Below are 22,723 nucleotides of genomic sequence, written 5' to 3'. Positions count from 1 at the left end.
CTATATGCCTGACATTCAAAATCAAAATCTTCTCAACTGAAGAATAACTGTAGATATAGAATCATTCAAAAGACTTTTGCATAAATCTTTCCTTATGGCTTGTTATTCTGAGATCCCATACTAACATCAGCAGGAACCATGAGAAGAATCCTAATTTCTAACATCTGAAGAAAGATGAAAAGTAATGGTAGCAAGGAATATTAAGTGTGAACCTGGCCAAAATGGTTTTAACTGGAGAATGCAAAATTTGTATGAAAACCACACACTCAAAAGTCATCCTTAGATCAGAAAGACAAACTGAAAGACATACTGCTGAAGTGTACAGTTGAAGCATTATGATCTACAGTTCAAAATAAGGTCCTGGCCAGTAAATGGACAGTAAAGTAAGGGTTACAGAGGTTTGCTTTTTCCTCCAACTGCAGTAACAGTAATAATCAGAGTAATGTTTACAAATTCTTTCATATTTTTAAAAGGATATGGGAAAAACAGAATGAGATGAAAGAAGAGTAATAAAACCTGAAGACCGAGAGGAGATCTCAAATCTTTTTCAGCTGACTTGATGTAGCAATGATCATGGGAAAAGAACCACCATCAATAGGTGCCAGCAGAAAATAACAGTCAGATAGCCAGATAAATTGAAATCACGGAAAAGACAAAATTCAGACAGTTTGTTTTGGCCATTAATAACTCTTTCTATAATGGATTAAAAAATAAAATAAACATTTCCTGCCTCAAAGACAAAATACAAAGGATTACTAGTAAAACAAAATACAAACAATTTATATTTTAACTACATGGTCAGTGGTGCACTTTGATTTTTTAAACACTACGGCTCTCCATTTAAGGAATGAGGTAATTAGTCACACCTTAAAGGAAGAGTATTTTGAATCACATCAAGACAATGTCAGCCTTCCCACAAGCAAGCAGATAGCCATTAAATATTTCTTAGAAACTTAAGGTGAAATTTTCTTCTGAGTGAAAAAGACTATGACAAAACTTCCACCCAGTTTAACAGCACTAAGATGGTAGACCCAGATCTGGTGCTGCTGATGCAGTTATGTTTGGTCTAGAAAAAGCTGCTGAGCCCTGCAGCACCATTTTAGCCAGGGCAGGTTCATGGTTGCCAGCCATCACAGCAGGTCTGACTGTGCCTCCATTGTGGTCCCAGCACCCTGCCAGCCCTGTACAGTAAGGATGAACACTATGACTACATTCTGTAGAAGTCATGACAGAGGCAATGGGAGTCTCACCCATCTCTTTGCCAGCAAAGGAAGCACCTGAATTTGTAGGTGGTGACATGGTAAAACAAACTTTAAATAATGATCTAAGGACTTACCAGCAGTTAGTGAAGCAATACAAATCATCCCGCTGCAAACAGCAGGTGGACACCTGAAAGAAACACAGATAATCAAACAAGGATAATAGATTCATGCAATAAATCAGTCTCTGAATTTCGCTTCATTTTTTAACTCAATTTCAAAGAAACACATACAGCGATATAAAGCATATTACAGAATACACTGATAAAAAAATATATTTTTCTTTTTCTCAAGGCTTGATGACCTTCAGCAAGTTAACAGGTTTAGGGGAATTGCCAGGTGTCAACAGGCAATACTGAGACCTGGTACCACAGCACAGCCTGCCTGGCTGCTCCTCCACTTGGCTTGGCCAGCCCCACTCCCAGCCTTGCTGCCCAACAGCTGCAGCAAGGCAGGCAGTAGTAGGCTGCAGGCCAGAACTATGTCACTGCTCCACTGCCTGCTATCTTGCAGACTTCACCATATTTTATCATGCTATATCATGCAATATCTTCTTGTCTGTACATTCAGTAATGTGCTGAGCTATATATGCAAATAAAGTCAAGATTTAATTATTTTTTTGTAACATGAAGATACATTAGGACACAAAGGTTCATATTAATTTTACTTAGCAGCAGCCCTAGTTATCCTATCCTACCTGGTAGCTCAGGATCTGGACCAGGTCAGTACTACCCCCGAAGTGTATGGGCTCTACTCATGATGATTCTACTCTACTCTACTCTACTCTACTTCTACTCTACTCTACTCTACTGTGGTAATTATTGTTTCTGTTGTTATTTGAAACCCTGTGATTTTAAAGAAATGAAGGACCTGATAACATTAATGAACTGCAAAATAAGCTCTTGAGATGATCTAGTATAGATGATAGATGTTTCTAAATGAGATATTTGTTTAGGCATGGTCAGTGAAGAGTATTTGTAGGGCACAGCAGATTTCATGCAGTCAGAATCACTAAAAATAGATCAGATTAATCATACAGTAAAGTGTCTCTTTGATTATAAAAGGGGCCTGTGATGACTAGCTCAGAGGTGCTCAAAACCAGGTAAGATGAATGTCATCCAAAATGACTGAGATACCAATCTGATGTGTCTATTAACCAGATTTCATTTTGAAATGTACTTAGATCTCAGGGGGAAAAAAAAAAAAAAAAGAGAGAGAGAGAGAAAATTATTAAAATTATTAAAATTTCCATGTAAGGAACTGCAACAACTTGGCTAGGAAAGCTGCCCAGTATTCAAAGTGCCCAGGTGTAGGAAGTATGCACTTAGCTGGAACAAACATAGAGGAAGGCTATTGAAATGAGTAGTGGGAAGGGAGAGATTATAGTGAGAGAACCAAAAGCTTAATTTCAATAAAGTAGAGCCAGTAGAAAATGTGTACCATGGGAGAGATAAGAGCATTACAAGCACAAGGGAAGGAGAAAAATTGTTCAGTCTGAAGAACAGAGATGGGGCAAGAATAACCAGCAGAAAATCAGACAAAAAGATTTTCAGCTATCAAGGCATTGGTGTTTGGAGGAGCTTTCCAATAGGGAGTTGGGCTTGTTTTTCCACACACACCTAATTGTTTTCAAGATGAAAGAAATGATACCTTTATGAAAGAGAATGTGAAATATTATTGCCTTTAGGACAGGAGACTCAGCTTCATATGCCACCACTTTGAACCTAGAAGGTATTCTGTATGCATGGCTGCACTTATTGAAATAACAGTAATTATATTGCAAATATGCCTACACTATCAATGTGAATATGTTGAGGTGCTTCTTTAAACTTGCATTTAATACTAATAGAGCTTTCAGAATCAAAAAGATTTCCCATCTGAAAATCCTACATATTTGCTGAAAGTAACATTCTGTTTCTTGAGAAACCTATTAAGAAAGAGAAGGTACCATATGCAATTTCTTAATAACAAAAAGGGAATTTTTTACTGCATCAACTAAACTTCTTTTGCCAGAATGGTGCTTCTGCTACATATGTTTTTCCTTAAATTGTATTTACTGTCCTAGAAATGTAAGTGTAGATTAATACTTTTTCCTAATAAATTCTAGCAAACATAACTTTTTGTTCACAGATGTTTGTACAAATGAGAAAATCATATTTGGTGTGTATGTAATAAAGAATAAAATCAAGCTACACAAAAAAGGAAAGCCATAGATACTGAAGGGTGCAGGCAGGGATGTCCCCTGGAGCATTGCTAATCCAAAAACAGTGGATGCCAAGAGAGTATGAGGAAAATGGACCATGGAAAGCTGAGAGGACCACACACTCTCCCTAAATTGAATGTCCTACTTCCACTTTCATGAAGACACATGAGGATAGATGGGCCATTAGTCCAATCAGCAAAGGCATTTCTTGAATTATCTTATTCCGTAAACAAAAGACAGATGGATTGTAATCTAACTTTGAGAAGACTCAGATAATATAGGGGAAAAGAACATTATTTAATCTTATTATTTAAACAGTGTGCCCTAAAAATAAGACCATCTAGTTAGAAAGAACAAGTGAAGGAATACCATCAAAACTGTCACAGAACACTGATTTAGACACAAAAACCCAGGTGCTTCTCAGAAATATGAAAGACTTTCTTCAAGATCTAATTTTGGATTTACTTCTTTTTAATGTCAAACTATCAGTCATCATGTCTCTCATAAAGCAAAAATAATCAGATTTTCCATTTCACTAGGAAAAATCTATTTTCTTTGGCCAGAACTCTCATAAACAGGTCTTTGACAGTTGCATTTGTTAAGCATGTATGCTGACCTTTTCAAAGTTACTCTTTTCTTTATGACTGTTCTCATTTTGCATTCTGATACATATTCTTTCACATATTGCTAACTACAAACTTGGCATGTTTGTCCTACTTTGCAAGGCTCTTTATTCATGAACATACAAGTATTACATGATTTCTTTAGAGTTCTTTCATGTCTGTAACGTAAATCCTCCAGAGTTCTTCAACAAACACAAACACAGGAGAAATTCTCAGCCCAAACACCTAAACAGGATGTAATGATTTTATCAAAGGCAAGTCTATATATAATATTTATTCTGAGAATTACCTCTTCTATTAATATCTCTTCAGAAGAAATCAAAGAAGGAAAAAATACAGTCATTTCACAGACAACATGATGCTTGAAAAGCAGGTCCAACATTAACTTAGATATATTCTTGCCCCTTGCAAGCCCTGTTCAATATTTCATAAAGTCATGTAGCATACCAAGAGGATAGTGAATAGAAAGCATGTGCTACATAAGAAGTATCTCTGTGATGCCCTTCTGAAAATATCAGAAAAGTAAAAGATAGCCAGGGCCTTTTTTTTTTTTTTTTCCAGAAATGCTTGTTTTCTGCATTAAGATGATGCATCTTCTGACAGTTTGGCATAATCATCTCTCTGCAGGAAATACTTTTGCCATGGGATCATATCACAAAGCCTGTGGTCTTAAATTAGCCAGGGTCTACACAAGAATGTAACTTATTGCTGCAGTTCTACATCTCTCTGTTAAAAAGCTACAAAAAAAAAAAAAAAAACCAGTTTACTTCAAATTAACATTATTTCAATAATGCTAAATCTTCTTTTTCTATAAGCAGAATATAACCGGAATGTCTGCTTATCAATATCATACTTGGGAAATGACAGTACTGAAATGAAGACACATTTTAGATATTTCTGGAATCAGACTAACTTCCATTTCAAGGACAAAACATCCTTGAACCATGCCAGTTAGTGAGAAAATATGTCTTTCTGGTCATTTGATTCAGAGTTAATCCTGCATCTGTTATTCATATTCAAAGCATTTGGAAGGAAACTCAAACAGGGAGCAAAGACTCCAGCATATTTTCTGAGGCTTTTTGAGATGGTTGTCATAGACCAAGAAGAATTTCAAGATCCAGAGAGACTTACTGTTTTTGTATATTTAAGTTAGTTAAATTAATCAATTCAAGTTTTTAGTAAGGCACATTCAAATACAGTTACTGGCTTAACTTATCTATCAGGTGCCTTCATTTTGAGGGAAAAAGCCTAGAGACTTTCACCTACAACTAAAATTCAATCAATCAACGCAATTTTAGGCTTTAATGGTTTTTTGCTAAATGAGGTTCCTTGAGGCCTTGTTCTTAGCAGTTCCACAGATAGGGATGAATTCTTTCTTACTAAGGAAATGTAGAAAAGGACGATCCTACAGGGGCAAACCAAGGGGCTTTTGGCGATGATTCAGTCTGGCATCATTTCAGAAACCTTGAAATAAAAAGGTATCTCTGCATTCATTTCAGTTAACTATAGCTCCTCTTGTATCACCAAACAAACCATAACCCATGCTCTCCTATGACTGTTATTTTTACTCCCTTTAATTTATCCAGTTGATTCTTAGGAAGTGCAATACAAAAAAAACCTGACCTTGTAATGATGACTTCAATATCTGTTGCATATCATCATAAAGTGCCAATATGCTCTGTTCAGTTTTGGGCACTTCAATTCAGAAAGGACACTGAGGTACTGGAGCAGGTCTAAAGAAAGCCAACAAGGCTTGTGAAAGGCTTGGAGAATATGGTCTATGAGAAGAGACTGAAGGAACTGGGGCTGTTTAGTCTGGGAAGCAGGAGAATGAGTAGAGACCTTACTGCTCTCTTCCAGGACCTGAAAAGTGCTTACAAAAAGAGTGGGGTTAGTCTCTTCTCACTGGTGACAGGTGACAGGACGAGGGAAAATGGCCTTCAGTTGCGTGGGGGTAAGAAACACTTCTTTACGGAAAGGGTAGTTAGACACTGGAATAGGCTCCCCAGGGAAGTGGTTGAGTCACCATCCCTGAACATGTTTAAAAACCATTTGGATGTGGCGCTCCGGGACATGATTTAGCAGAGGGTTGTTAGGGTAGTATATGGTTAGGTTGTGGTTGGACTCAATGATCTCTCTTTTTCAACCTGAGCAATTCTATGATTCTGTGATTCCTAGAGATTATACCAAACTAGGGTATCCCTCTCTTCATTCAAAAAGAGCACAGTCCTTTTGGAGTGTTTATGTCTTTGGGATTTTTGGATTTTTTTCATTATTTTTTTTTTTCTAAAAGAGGCTTACTAGGATAACTCGAAATAAATGAGCCTGTTATAAAGACTTTAACTCAATTGCCTAAGTTTTCATAGGCCAGATGTTCCACATTGGATCAGCTATGTTCACAGATTTCCATATTTTTTTTCTATTTCTTCAGGGAGGAAAAACAGTTGGAAGACAAGGAAAATAAACCATTCTGGTAGGAGTGGTACCTCTCTTAATTTAAGTGAGTTATTCAGACTAAAATTCCTCTAAAACTGATGACACAGTCAACCTAGTCTGCAACGTACTGTGCTACTAAGTCTGTCCACCTATCTCGTGAAAACAAAGGAACTAGTCTGCAGACAACAGAGCCAAAAATTACACTGAATATGCATAACACAACCCTTCACAACATTCAGGAGACATCTCTGATATAAAAGAAAAACAAACAAAAAAACAAAAAAACACCCCACAAAATCACTTCTTTTTATCAGAACCAGTGGTTGACTCCCTTTTTTTAGACAAGCTGAATTGGCCTAAATGTTACAAGACAGTTTAGAAGATAGTGTTGCTTCTTGCAACCCTTACAGCCCTGGTATTCAAGAGAAGAAATTTAGATTGTTTGTTGCTTCATCTAAATGAATGTTCAAATGAGAAAAGTAAACAGAAGTATCAGTGTAATAACTATTTGCATACTTTAACAGAGTAAAATGCCTCCAATTGGTAGCCTGAGCTTTATCTAGCTGCAAAGCTGACACATCACCAAAGCAACAGCCCAATAAAGTATGGCTTTTTAGAACTTCAGGGTCAAAAACAGAAAATAGGCCATGATTGTACATACTTGTAAGCAACACATCAACACATGGTAAAATTCATCCTACAACAAGAGAAATAAACTTACAGGCTTTGCAATCATATTTGCACTGCTAATAGAGGTGCACCTTCTATCATATGTGTCTATTTTTCTCCTGTATGCCTTTCATTGCAACGCTCTACCCTCAGCTCCTTACAGGAGAAGACTAATTATTTCAAGAGATGATCATGAATATAATTAAGATCAGATCCTCCCCTTGGTACATTGTGCAGACTGCTGTGAATCTAGAGATGACTTTCTTATCAATTACATTAAAATGAACAGACGAACAAGAGGGAGACCTTTTATTTAAATAAATCTTCCTTCCAGGAGCAAATCTCTCTCTCCCTCTCCCTCCCTCTCCTTCCTCCTTCCTCCTTCCTTTTATTTTTTATTTTTTCCTATTTTTTCCCCCCCAGTAAAACTCATCTTGCTATTAGCATGAGAGTAAGAGATTGCTGCCATTATATTGCTGAATTTCAGACACTATTTGGATACCAAATGCAACAACAATGAATTCAGTACTGTTAATGCTGTCCATATAAAATGGATCTTTTAACTTATTGTTGGAAGTAACAAACAAAAATTAAGAGAATCTTACACAGTCTAAACAGAGCCTAAGGTACAGCACTTCTGTATACTGTATGAATTTCTAACTGAAGAAAATATATGCGTATGTTTATCATCATTAACGTGCATCCATAGTTCAGCAAGAATACCACGTCATATTACGTGTAACAGCTTACACAAAAGACCAGCAAATAGATTTTTCTCTAAAGCTAATGGGACCAGTTAATGGACCTCCTGTAGAAAAGATACAATTTGAAATCATGTCAAAGACAATCTGAAAACTGAATTAATATGCAGGATATAAATTATCCAGAATGTATCCAATGAATCCAATGATCGTTTTAAGATAATGGGTTTCCTACTCTTGCTATTAATATTTAATTGCTTATTTGGCATGTTGATATTATCTGACACTTTTTGTTTCTGTCTTAGATAATTTTGGCTTGCAAGTCAGTGAGGTAGCCCAAGTAGTTTGTTTTTTTTTTTCCTCCAAATAAGCCCATCACTATTCAGAGACAAACTACAGCTGGTTTACACATACACTTTCGTTTCTGCTATGCTGTCCCCAGTCTCGGGTTAAATCAAACCATCCTATAGTTCTGCACAACTTCAGAATACACCTGAAACTACTCCACTTGGTATGCTCATAAATAGTAATTACATTTATGAAATAGCATTACAAATTCTACCAAGTACAAGAGAAAACTATAGTTATTAAATAGCAGAAAAATACTTAAGGAAATGAAGGGAATAATTGTTAGTGTTCCTGAAACTTCAAACTCTGTTCAGTGGTGCTCCCGATATCTTCCTCTCCTTTTCAATTTTAACCAGAATAAATAGAGTAAAATTAATCATGCTCTGGTAATAAGAATACAAATGCTGGAGTTGGTAACAGAACAGAACGTACAGAACACAGCAGAAGCTGCTGGTCATAAAACAAATCTTTTGAGTGTAAAATTCCAATGAAAACAGTGTCATCAAAGTTCCTAGACTACTACGTAGACTTAAAATTTCACAGAAGACATTTAGTAAATACAATTAGTAAAATAAGCAGACAGGCTGAAGCAAACACACCATGCACTTAAGATTTTCAAGAGGAAATACAATACGCTGCAGCTGAAGGAGCAGCAAAGCAAAAAGAAATAAAGTACAAACACAACTATTCTCAAAGGTTAATGGTTACACCACTGCCTGACATCCACCGATGACATTCTCACCACCTATAACCTGCAGATAATCTTTTTTTCTCCCTGAAAAATGTATGACTATTAATGTATTGACTCCTGTGTGGACTTTTTATTGTCTTGACAGAGAGTGCATATATTAAAAATTAGCACTGTAGATACAAAAATGAATAAACAAACAAACAAATACATAAAACTGGCAAAAGATTAGAATTAGAAGCCCCCAAAAAAGTTACTGCCGAGAAATAGAAAATAATTACTTTCATGCTCTGTCAAACTTATAATAATGTGCACTTAGGACAAAAATCAAAATCTTATTTTAAATTACATTTGCTAAATCTACTTTAACAAAAGGATTTGCGGCCCTGTCATGAAAAAACATTGACCCTTGACCTTCTTTAGTTTAGAGAAGGAGAACAGCCAGAATCTTGTGTATCAAACTAATGTTTGTTTTGCATAAACGTTCTCTCAATTCTTTTGGTTAGCTGTAAAAGCAAAACGGATAAACAAAACAGAATAAAACCAAACCAACACAAAACAAAAACAACGAAGAAGAAAATGCCCCATATGAAAGGCTCTCCACTCGGAAACAGTGCAAGCCTGCTTCTAAACAGTCATGTGACTTTTTTTTTTTTTTTTTTTTTTGCTAACAGCCATGTGCTCGCGTATCATTTTACTCTGAAATAACTCTGCGGATTTCAGCTCAACCTGCCTTTGCTTATAATGCATGACATAGCCTGTGAGGGAGCCTGAGAACCGTCCCTCTTCAAAAGCAAGGTTCCCATGCTTGGCCTGTAACCATGGAAGCAGATGCCTTTTTTGCTTACCCCTGCTTACCTCTTTGCAGCCACGAGCTGCTCCCTATTGTTAAAAGGGGTACGCCTTGATTTTTCTTCGTCGTGACCGAACTTGCCTCTTCTTCAAAGGGCACGATGCTGCAGGTCATTGGTCTAGACTGTTTGCACGGTCCAGAGAACAGCCTTGATGTAACCCTTGCTCCGTCTGTGCCACACCACCAGCCGCGCGACTGCAGACTGTAGGGGGACATCGGAGATCTGTATTTGAAAAGAAGTCCGTCCGATTTTGCCATTGTGCCTTTTCAGTCATCGATCGAATGAATATCGAACCTTCTGTCGTTGCATGTGTGAAATAGATAGCTTAGCAAGCACTTTTGTGCCCAGACCTGTGCAGTGGGCCAAACTCTTCTCCTTTATTCACAAATATTTTTTTTGAAATGTAGTAATTTCTTAGGTACTTTAAACACCAGCATCCTAACGTTGGACCAGCCTCACAATAGAGTTGTATTTTTTATTTTATTGCTGTAATCTGCTTGATGGAGCCGCTACTGATTTGTTGTTTTTTTGTTGTTGATGTTATTTTTTTTTATAAGTTCTTTCTCTTTTACCCATTCCCAGTTGAACATCAGTCTCCCTAGAAGTGCAAAGGATGTTGTTTTTGCCCCAGAAATGTGAGAGTTTTCAAAGCAAAATACTGATTGGAGATTTGAGGCTTTAAAAATAACAGAGGGAAAGAAATAAGGAAGAAGGGAAACTTGGAAAGATTCCCATGTATATCTAATAAGTAAGAAATCCAGATGATATGGTAAATTTTAGAAAAGATTACAAATAAAATAGATATCTGTAAGAAAAGACAGGCATTATTATAGATAAATGACCTGGAAGTACTGGCTTAAGACCTGAAAGAATCACATCTTTTTTTTCCAAGATATACTAATATACTGTATGTACTCCATATGTTACTATACTAAGATAAGTAATTTGGAAAATTAAGATCTGATGGTATGAGAACTCTAAAACACTTCTCACTCTTCTGTACTACTGTGCAAATATTTTAAGTAGACACTTGCCAGCTTTCTTTTTCTTTTATTTTTAAGGGCTTATATAATTGAAAAAAAAAAAAAAATAATTAAAAAAAAAAATTGTATTGATAGATGTCCAAAACCCAACAAGAAATTCTGAAAATCTTGCTAAGTCGGTGAGAAAATGCAGCTGAAGTGCTCAGCCAAAGAGTTTAACAGGACTCCAGGAACTGCGGGGTGGGGGGAGATGCTCTATTACCTTAGAACAGAAGAGCCAGAAATGTATGGAAAATGATACATTCTTGAAATCAATCGGTAAGCAAGTTTTTCCTCATCTTTTAATAGAATGGCAAACTCTCTGACCGCTGCCTGTCAAAAAACAATAACCCAGTGACAGCCATCAGCACCTACTCATTGTAAAATATGCCTGCCTCTACTCTGTTCTAATAAAATGCGGATCGCATCAAAAAGGGAATATTCTTCAGGGTGTTGCTTACCCAGTGTTGTCTGTATATGACATCAGTATATATATTTTTGAGATGCTACTATCTTGTACTTCGAGGCATACCTATTTTCTCTAATTGCCGGAGGCTAAGGGGAGGTGCACTAAAGAATAAAGAAGGTTATTGTGACAGATGAAACATAATTCACAATGAGTACTCTTTTCATCCAGCCTTAAGTAGCAGAGGATTACTCCGAGCTGAATTTTAGGGGAGTATGTATGATCTGATTTAATAATATGAGGACAGGCCACAAGCTGGAAGGCAATATAAACCAATTATGCTTTTGCTGAATGTTTGGGGGGGGTTCGTTGTTGGTTTTGTTGTTTTTTTTTCCCCTCCTCTTTTCTGGAAGGTGAAGAAATGTCAACGTGAAGAGTGTCCGAAGAAACACAAGGAAAAGTAAGAAGTGCCGAGAAATAAAAGTTGGGATTTTCTGGAATGGATATTGATAAATGATTATTCTATATTTCTGCTTCATGACACTTAAATGAAATAAGACCATGCAATTTCTTCAGTAAACATGCGCTGTGAAAGTAGGTAAACTAATTTTGATACACTTACTGAGCTTGTATTGCTTCCTAGAAATTCATTCACAGTCTGCTAAAAATGCTGTGCAATATCAAATTTAGATGTAGATAAGTATGACAGTAAAATAACTTTCTGCTAAATGTGTACATTGCTTTTCTGATTCACTGCTTTAATATTTAAACAGTAAAGAGGTAACCTTGCTTGTGTATTTTATATGTTTGCTTCCTGAAAGTGTGCTTTGGGAAAGATTTACTTAGCATAAATTACTGTGTTAGATTCTAAAAGGAATTTTCTTTAAACTGTTTTAGCTTTCATGTAATAATTTTTATTTAGTTCTTCTTTTTTGTTTGTGATTTAAAATTGCATTCAGAGTGTCTGGACATATGTAAGCAGTTAAAATGCAGTAACTGTTAAGGCACTTGCAAAAGGACTAGACTATATCTTGTTTTGTCTAAAGATATGTTAATTTAGATAACTGTTAAGCAAAAAAAAGTATTAAAAAATCCATTTTAATAGAAGTGTTAATAAAGTCATCATTGGTCTCAAATAATGCTTCCACACATTCTGTATAATTTTGTATGCAAAATAAAATGATTTTTAGATAGATTCTGCATGTGTTTTCAAGTATTTTGTCTGTTTAAAAAAAAAATTGTGAAAAAAAAACAAAACAAACACAAAGCACTGTTTTTATATATTATTACTTTCTAATTACACAAAATTTGTTTAGCAGTCAGAGTTAATAAAAGTAATGCTGTTAACTGAAAATAAATTATTGCCAGAGTTAGCTCATACCTTTCTGATTTGGGGGCTGAAATATAAATAAGGATTAATTGGAACAGACTCCCCATTACTCAGGTGCTGCTTTATATTAAGTCAGCTAAGTCAGTGCAAGATCTCAGCATCTTTCTTACATAAATAAGTAGCAAGGAATTTGCATTAAAACATACATGAAAAATAACTGTGTGTTATGTTTTCTAAAGCAATGAAGAACAGAGAAAAAAAGCTTGTCTATCAATGGCTGTGTTACTGAACTATTCTCTCACATACTCTCTCTCTGATATAATTCCACGCCACTCTTAAAAGTAAGCATAATACCACTGCATTTCATAAACCCTACAAGTAATTAGTTAGATTTTGGCAAATAAACAGCATGATCTAAGTACATCTTCTGTACTATACTCCTAAAGAACGGAAGCAGCCTGAAAACTTATCAAAATACAATCAGAAAACTGCTAGATAGAAAGCATACATTTTAATATTTTAGTTCACAAAGCGAGCAGCAGCCAAAAGACCATTCTAACAACCTGACAAATAGCAGCAAACAACAGCTCTCGAGTCAAAATATTTATTAGGGTGTCATGTCAATGTACAGGCTAGCATATGTGCTAAGGGGAAATAATTCTATTATCTTCAGCTGTATGAAGCAGTAACAATGGACGTAAAGATTTATAAATATGTACAGAACTGAGAACATTTCTTTCAAATCATACAACCATTTAATTTTCATTGATCATTTCAAAGTACATCAAAAATATCAAAATACGAGTTATTTAAACTCCTGAGACAATTTTTATCCAAATGTTATTGTTGCCGTGTCACATTGGCACTTGCTATCCATCGTAAAGTTTCCTTGTGAGTAATATATACTTAACCTTGTTTAAGGAGCCTAGTATTATCTTTGTTACACTGAATGACGTTAATTTAAGCAATATGCCTTCTTCCAACGAACTTCCGAACAATGTATGTTTTAGGGGTATTGACAGTGGAAGACTGGTTTGAAGTAGAACTTATTATTGGCATTATGGCACATAAAACTTTCAGCAAAATTTCTAGGGAAGGTTTTCTTAACAAAAGAAGGAAAAAAAGAGCATCTCTGAACATGCCTAGATGCAACGAGAAAAGAAAAAAAGTCCACATCTGAAGACTAACAAACATTGTTTTAATGCTGAATCAAATTATGGGCATTTGTATCTTTCACAAATCTAAAAATGTTAGTACATGCTATTTTAATTATTTTCAGTAAAACATTTCAGATCTGCTGATTTTAAATGTTTTCTATAAAACATAACTACAGCTGGCTGGATGCATATCAAGTGCTCTCCATCATTTTTAATTGCCAGTGTTAATGTTTGTTGTTTTTTTTTAAGAGCAGAAAGAAGAAATAGCACTTCCCTTCCCCTGCAAACAGCTTGGATTTTAAGCAAATCTCAATGCGCAGGTGGAGTTGTCTCATTCCATACCCTATGAAGCTTTAAAAACCTGTGAAAGAAATTAAGATTTGTTATATTTAGGGAGCTACAAAGAATACAGCAGCTCAAGAGACAGCACTGGGAATGTAAGAAACCACAGACTTTGATTCTATACGACAGGCTGGATAGGAGTCAAAGCTGCCACATGGGGTGTGAAAAAATGCCACCCCGGTGTGAACAAAGAGTTTAAAATGCAGTCAAGAAGCGTGCAAGCTCAATGTCTAAGCTTTTCCTGTGAATTGTACTGCTGAAACCTGAAGGATAGCAAGTGGGCTGGGAAGAATAGCATGCCTTCGGAAGCTACAATGGGGTAGCAGTGGATGTCAGTGCGTTCAGGTCTCTATTGTTTTGGTTGTCGTGTTTATGCATCCTTGCAACATGCTGCTTTACTCCAGCGAGAGAGTAAAGCACCAAAAGCAAGGATGTAAAATTCCCTGAGAAACTTGTGAGAGCAGCAACGTTGATCTTCCACACTAGATCCCCAGTATACAGCCAGATGTAAGAATTTACTCACTACATCATTCATTCTGCTGGGGCTTGAGCCGTAGTCTCACCCACAAAAAAAAAAGCAGTCCAGCAAAGTCTGCTCACAAACACCTCAATGGCCTTTTCTGAAATAATTGTTGCAATAATATAAATATTTGTTGGGACTTACTCAAACAGAAAGAACGTTGTGATTACTTCAATCTACAGCTTTCTGCCTTCTATCACAACATAAATATGTCTGAACATTCAATTCAAAAATACAACTTTTAGAAATAAACTACAAAAGTTTGTAATAGTAACACAAAAACGTAGGGGTCATACGCTATCACAGATGCTACACTAACAATATTTATCAGTGAAGGTACTGAAAGTCATAGATATTCTACCTAGATAAGGAAGGAAGATGCTATCCATTTAAGGCATAAGCAAAGGAATAAGCAAAGGAAGACAACAAATCAATTTATCCAAAAGATGTAAATAGCAAAAGTACCAGGTCCTTTAAGAGAAGATACAATACGGTTATTAGAAAAAAATAAAAAAATAAAAAAAAATCAATTAAACTCAAAGGCCCACAAAACCCAATAAACAGTAAATTTTTTAAGAATTAAAGAAACCTTGTGATTTGCTAGATTACATTTACATTTTTTATTAAGGATTAGGTCAAAAAGCCACTGATTTTTAGTTTATGAATGCAGGTCAAGACAAGAACATTTTTCTATTTACTCTGTGTAACTCTGTATAGAAATCAATCTGTTACTTTCATTACAACCACACAATCAATTCCTTTTAAAGTACAATGCAACAGCCAAGTCCAAGGACAGTATGGATTGCTGAAAATCCTTCAAACTGGCTAAGGAATTTATTCAGTATGACTGAGATGGTTTTTCTTCTTATTAGTATGCAACTTGCTTTCATAAACAAACTTATCTGCTTTTAGTTTAAAGCACACAAAACAAAACAACAGAAGTGCATACACTAATCTACCGCTACTAGCACTACTGCATAAGTACTGCTCTTCAGTAAATAATACAAATGCTCTGATAAAGAATAATTTTATGAACCGAAGTATCTAACACACATAGAGCCATGACAATTTCTGCAATTGTAATAAAACAGACCTATATGCTAGATAAACTGTATGACGTACATATATGCAGACATACATGATGCACATAGATAATGTGTTTAAGGAGTCTTCCTTAAAAGGATATATTTTATCAACCTACAAATATCCATAGATGTGTCCATCTCATTTTTCTGTTCCCTATAACATTATTCTGAAAGTCATAAGGGACACAAAGCCAAAGCATTTAAAAGCAGCCAAATGTTATCAATTTGCCTTCCTGCACACTCTGATGACTCAGAGATGTAATTTGACCGCTTTTATAAAGGTACTGAATGTTCGTAACCAGTTATAGTCCTATTTCAACACATCAAAATCAAATCACAATATCAGATGTTAAAGTTATTCAATTCCAAACGGCACTTTTACTTATGGAAAAATTATACAGGTTTGTTTTGGAGGCTTTCTTTTGTTTTTAGTTCTCAATTTATTTTGTTCATGCATCGTGGTAAATGTAGCATTATAATATTACTTTTTCCTTCTTTCTGCCTGAAGCGTCACTCTGACAAATGGATATTATAGTAAATTAACAGAACAGGCTAGAAAATATTCTGTTCAGAGGTTTCTGCAGAGTAAAGCTGCCTGCAGTTTTCAAGTAAAAAAAACTATCCTGAATATTGCCAGCATTTGTTCCATATTTGTTCTTCTATTGATCACTTTCTTCAACTCCATACCCCCCCTCCCCAACAGCATATCACAGAAAGTGAAAAATGAATCCTGGAGCACTGCTCTAGTGCAAGCAGTCAGCTGCCTGCTAGCAGAACTGAGGCTGCGCTCCAGCACCCCTGGTCTCCCCAGATTTGATCATCTGACGTGGCATCAACAAAAATCTCTGTGTGTTTCTTAGGGTTCCATCTCCATTTTCATCCAGTGTACATTTTAAGTCAACCTTAAACTGTAGTGTCTACCAACTGGTAAAGCAATTAGCAGCATCCCATCTTGGGTAACGAGATGGTTATGCACACATGCACATACATATGTGTACAGGGCTGTGTGTGTCCTGCTTGTTAGTGCAGCTGAGTCTCAAACTGGGACTCTCATGCACCAGTTAAATTGCCAGACTTCACTGTATGCATTCTAGTCAAGAGAAAATTGCACAGTGCCAGATTTCTTACTCACATGTAAATAGACAAAGGGGTTCCACAGAACTGACAGCAGAGAAACTGTACTGACAGACTCGCATTTATCTCCACTGAAAACCTTAAATAAGCATACATAAACATCTTTTTCCTCTTGTTCAGCTGTGTTTACTTGCCACTGCTTCCCTCCTCTGGCTTCCACGAGCTCATTTTTCCCCACCTCCTGAACCTGTTTATTTTTTCTCGTGCCTGTCTGCCAGCAGCAGCACTGAAGGATCCCCTAAAAGCTGCAGCCCAGCCCCAGGGCAGTCTGAGCATGCGACTGGGGCATGTGAGCGATCTGGATGTGGTTAAGACTGTGCTGGTGGGTGGGGTGACTCGGCCTTTGGGGACATGAAGGTGCTCCCTCCCTCAGCACCCAGGAGGACAAGGAGGTATTTATCATAGCAGAGCCTCCCAGGCTATCTCCCAAAGCGGGCTAATCTGCACCAGCCTCACAGGCCAATCAAGGTGACTAAGCAGACAAAAGGCAGAGAAACAGGGACAGGGAACAAAGGCCCACAGACAGGCTCCATAGCAGGAGCATCCCATCTAACAGCTGCTGCACAGCGCTTGCCTGTGGAAGATCTGGCAGTGTGATACCAACACCACAGCCTCTGTAGTCTTGGAGAGCCTGAAGCCCCCAGGAGCTTGGCTGCTACTTCATTGCCCCTTGCCCAGCTCCTGGAAAAGAAACTTGGAGCAATTGATTAGGAAAAGCACCAGAACAGGAATACAGCACAAGCCTGCTTCCTGCTAGAGTCCTTGCTGAGTACTTATACAGGATAGTAAAGACAGTTCCACTTTCATCATGTGGAAGTGCTGGAGGTCATCATTAGTACAAGAGGTAAAACTCTGATTTCTCATCACAAAACATTCAATTCACATTGCTTGACTGCACTGGTGCAAGAGCACATCACAACCTTTTAACTATTCTGTGATGCTCAGGATTTGGAGACCATGTGTAACATGAGAGCATTCTCTGCTTAGAGAGAACTTTTCACTGCTTTCCTTAATTTGTAAATCGCCTTCTGTGGGTTTATTTTAGTACCTTGATTGTATTTGAACATAGCTTATTATGATTTAATTTCCTCCTTTTTTTTTTTTTTTTTCTTTTTTTTTTTAAACAGAGGATGGAAAAGAAAAATAAATCTCATGTGCTCTCAGCATATAACAGTTGATATAATAGACTGAAATGGCTCCTTCTAATCACTTGGGGATTTTTAAGTGCATTTTATTGACATGATAAGCCATTATGAGTCCTTCAGACTTGTTATGGTTTATCATATCAAGGCTTATGGTTTTAAGTAATATTCCTAATAAGCATTCACAGCATCCACTCTAACAGCTTCCTTAATCTCAATTAAATACCATTAAAGATATATATGGTACCTATGTATAAGTGGCACTAAAGCAGTATTTATATGCACTAGTAACAAAATAATGTCAGATTGGCTCAATTGGCTTCCATCTCATTCCATACCCAGGAGTCATATAACAAAACACAAATTCATATGCAAACGTAACATAATTCAGTGGAATTGTGGAGAGGAAAAGCTTCTAGTGGTGGTATTTTTTTTATTTTATTTTTTTTTCGTAGTCATTAAAATGAGATCTTTTCTGCCAACCCCCAGAAGCTGTCTAAGCAGAATATAAAACCTTTTTGATATATCCCAGCAAAACAGAGGTTCTTCCTGGTGTCTAGGACAATGTTTTTTCTCAAAAAGAAATAAAACAAATTGACAAAGGTCACCAAGAATGACAAAACATTTTAACGGACAGCACACAACTGTGCTGCCATCCCAAATAGCCATGTAATGCACCTACGTCTCCCCCAGCCTGTGCCACAGATTTATAGTCTGCCCCTTTGTACTTCATACTACTCTGTGTTCCCATCTTATCCTTCTTTCATCTTCACATTCTGGCCTCTCCACAGACATGAGTCTCCTGCCTTCAGAAGAAAAAAGTGGGAAGCATCAAAAAGAGACTGTGTCTAGGCAGAGGAGAAGCAGACAAAATGAGTCAGGCTGCCAGACTGCCAAGACCTTCTTGGAACAAATGACAAGGAGACCTGCACTAAGAGCAGCAGAAGAGAGCTATTAGAAGGTTAAAACACAGCCAGAACATAAGTATTATGAATTTATGGCAATTGGTGCAACTGTGAAGTGAGAAAGGTGCTGCTGACAGGCTATTATAGAGGCCAAACTGGGGCAGAGGACAAAGAAAGGTCTCTCAAAACATGGTATGGAAAAGGAGCAGGCACTGCAGTTGGTGTCGGTACAGATTTTAGAATGTCCAAATATACAGTGGGTTCCCCGTGGCCCATGTTACCATCTGGTGATCTCCAACAAAGACCAAGAACAAAAACAAGAGGGTACAAAAATGTCTAGTGCAAGCCAAACCCAGAAGAAACTGGGGAAAAGCCACCTCTTGCAGAGGTGGGATGGTACTGATCAGCATCCTGCCTCTTCAAGTAGAAGCACTTGGCACACTTGCCTCTATGGAAGAAAACCATATATACATAAAAAATTAAGGGTATGTTTGTCATTTAACTAGTTATACCATCAGCTGAAACAAAGATTTTCAAGTTGCAAAACTCAAGGATGCAAATCCAACTTGTGGTTATGGTCAGAAAGCAACCAAGTCCACAAATTACTTCATGAAAAAGAGCTGCTAAAACTGAACTAAGTTTTTTGCTGTTGTCAGAGGCCAGCCCACTGCTAAGACAGACTTCAGAGCACTGCTGCACTTCTGCTGTAATGGATTTTAAGTTTATGATGCACTCTCAAAATCATTTCAGTAAAACCGAAGGCTATCAAATGATTTCATAATCAATTAACACTACAGCTTAATTCCCAGTCTGCTACATCCTTCAGTGCTGCTTTGCCACATAATTGATGTCTGATTTGCAATACCATACAAATGGGCCTTGTTTATTCTCATTCCATTATCAGTAACTAACTCATTATTCTAATGCACTCTGAGGTATTTTAAAAATAAATGTGAAAGCAAGTTCCATTCTATTCTACATCCATTAGTTATCCTTCCAGGTTAGAAGCCATTTGCAAATCACAGTATTTTCTCTTCAGTAACTACTTTGTAGTACAATATAGTTCTTATTTTAGGAAAGCTTGTTGAGAACACAATAAAGAACACCTCTTCAGGCAGCAAGACTGATAAACATTAGTCCTCAAAAAGAAAAGTGAATGATAATCATTTTATAATAATCTATTTTATTTTGATGGCTGGAGTTATTACAAAGAAGAACTTGAAAAAGCTATAGATGTATTCAGTAGGAGGAATTACTTACTCTGCTCTCCACCCCATCTAACCCATGAAAAGTGTGCCTCCTTGGTAAGGAGCCATTTCTGCTTAGCTACGAAGCCATGGACACACAAACACCACCACTGCCGAGATGTTAAAGCCTAGTTTACTTCTGCATTTGATGAAAGGTCAGGTAATACATGTCAGTGGTTAATGGCTTATATAAGCAGGTAACAACTGATCAAACAACTACAAATTCTTTTGTTGCTACCTACAGAAACAACTGGAGCCAGAATTATCAAAAATAATTTACTGCCCACTTAGTCAGAAAAGATATGCACTTGAGCATATCAGGAGCAGCTGTAGAGCAATATATGACTACATACTTCTACATCCACTCAGTCAGCTCTGAACCCAAACTGAAACCCAGAAAGATAACGTCACTTGCTAGAATCCTGGGATGTTGAACTACTGCCTTCTCTATTTGTGTGCCATTTTTGTAGACTGTAAAACAAAGTACTATATAGTAATTATCCATGTTATATGCTATTACTTAGTATCTACTTTTCTTTGATTTCAGAAACATACATTAATTTTCTTTACTATATAGAGCCATTACTATGCAAGGAGAATTTTTGAGGAAATGAATTACTAATGTTCATGTGATCAAATTCAATGATATTACATCTCTGTACCACAAATATTAAATGACGTTAGATCATGATAATGTAGAAAATCCCTACTCATGCCTTTCTTTACTTACTTGCTCATACTGGGAGTAAAGAATTGTTTCATACATAAAATTAATCAAGAAAAGAGAAAGAATCTACAAAAGAAACAACATGGATCAATAATAAATAATAATAAATCTGCTTTCACTGGACAGAGTGACAGAGCTCTGATATCCATGTTGCTCGCAGAACCTGATGATACCTATATGTGCACTTATCAACCTTTCAGAAACAGCCATTCATATTATTCTATCATTATATACAACTCCAAACTCCTCTCTTCCCAAGGACTAGACTAAACAGTTTTTAAGTCTGATTGCTACAGGTTGATCATTCTGTAGATTTTTCATTCCACTATTTTACATCTGAATATAACTTGTTCTGGGTTTTCAAGCTTGACAATACATTAGGTTGCTTGTTGTATGTTGCTCCATAGCACAGCCAAACAGAAAAGTAGGAAAAGTAAAACATCATTGAGTCCTTTTTATTTTTCCTATGAAACTAGCAGGAAGAACATTTCACTGTGTGATGGTGATACCACTCATGGAGACAGAATCTTAAAAATATAGCTTGAATTTGATGAACACAAGCAGATTAGGATGTGAATACCAAAGCACCTTTCAAAGCAAAGAAGAAATGTGCCAGTTTACAGATAAGCCACCTAGGAGGCAGCAACAGAAACCAGGCTGGAGTGGCATAACACTGCATTAAAAATAAAAATAAAAATCCCTCTCTAATACCCTCCACAGAGAAGCCCACAGCCACTGGCTAAACATCTCTTTCATGACAGCAGTCAGGAAACAGCTGTAGTTTACTTCCAGCACTTATCCACAGCTTCTGCCCACAGACAATAAATACTCTTTAATTTCAACAGGGCTTGGTGAAGCTGGAGCTGCCCTTTGACCAGCAGTATATTCTCTATCCTCCAAAATGGCAAACATACAGCAACGTGCAGTCTGGGTGAACCATTCCTGCTCCTGTTTGTCATATAATGGGCAAGCTATGCTGTTGGAAAAATGGAATGTAGTCCCATTAAGCAACACCCATTAAGGTGTTTGTGTCATAAAAGACAGAAACAAAACTTCATGACTATTTTGGATACTCCTCCATAATTATGTAATGTTATTCTTCTACTCAGAGTTAAATTGTGTCCCTACGGGTTCGATGTTACACAATTTAAGAGAAGAAAGCATGGCAAGGGAGATGATGTACACTTCACTCAAGAACATCATGCATCCTTCTGTTGAAAACACTTACGACTGGAAAAAGACAATTAAAAGTTCTCTTGTCTGGAAGAAAATTAAAGGAATATTTGGTCTTTCTCCAAAAGGGAAGAGATGCCTTCATCTCTTTGTCTCATCAAAGAACAAACAAGATGTTCTCTGGTCAGGGAAAGACAGTGCAAAGTTATAATTTTTACTGGTTGTATTTGGGATACCTCTAGAAGTGATTTCAAAATATACAGTCACCAGTCAGCTACTCTCCAAATTAAGAATAATGTTTAAAGACTGGTCTAAGAAAAATGGAAATTTTGAAGTCCTTTCTTTTGGGGAAATATGAAGGAAAATTGATAATGAGAAGCCACTCATAAGCTGCACAATCTGTAAACAGTTTCTGTAGTACATAGGAAGACATATGCTTCTTTCTTTTTGTTTCAGTTTTTTTTTTGTTTTTTGTTTTTTTGAATTCCAAATGCTAGAAGAGAGCTGCCAACATGAGAGAAACTAAAACACATCAGTCTGCCTTTTTAAATGAAAGAGATCTCCGCTGTAGAAGCAGTTTTCAATGTGGATGTCACCTTTAATCAAAATAGCACCATTCCTCCATGTTTGCAGACAAACCCCAATTAAGGGACGAGCCACTGTGTAGGATGGGAACAAAACACTACTGTTTTCCAGGAGGGTACACCTGCAGCATACCCCATTTTGAGGTCTCCAGTACATAAAGTAGGACA

General features: G+C 36.7%; 1 protein-coding gene across 41 annotated transcripts in view; it reads right to left on the bottom strand.

Annotated features, from left to right (window-relative positions):
* Nucleotides 1–22,723, bottom strand: part of LOC107322457 (uncharacterized) — a 416,365-nt gene that overhangs the window by 220,086 nt on the left and 173,556 nt on the right. For 38 of the 41 annotated variants that reach the window (XR_014938941.1, XR_014938924.1, XR_014938907.1 and 35 more), the window contains one exon: nt 1,337–1,389. The exons of 1 other annotated variant lie outside the window; for it this stretch is intronic. The gene's annotated coding sequence lies outside the window, so the exon portion shown is untranslated. Of the gene's footprint in view, nt 1–1,336; nt 1,390–9,785; nt 9,983–13,129; nt 14,058–22,723 lie in introns of those variants that run through there. 2 more of the 41 variants (XR_014938990.1, XR_014938988.1) reach the window with 2 other exon arrangements.

The sequence above is a fragment of the Coturnix japonica genome, chromosome 1 (assembly GCF_054131305.1).
Source record: "Coturnix japonica strain WE chromosome 1, WE-NBRP24, whole genome shotgun sequence".
Classification (NCBI taxonomy): Eukaryota; Metazoa; Chordata; class Aves; order Galliformes; family Phasianidae; genus Coturnix; species Coturnix japonica.
Note: the sequence above shows the minus strand (reverse complement) of the source record. Positions and strands in the feature narration are given on the sequence as shown.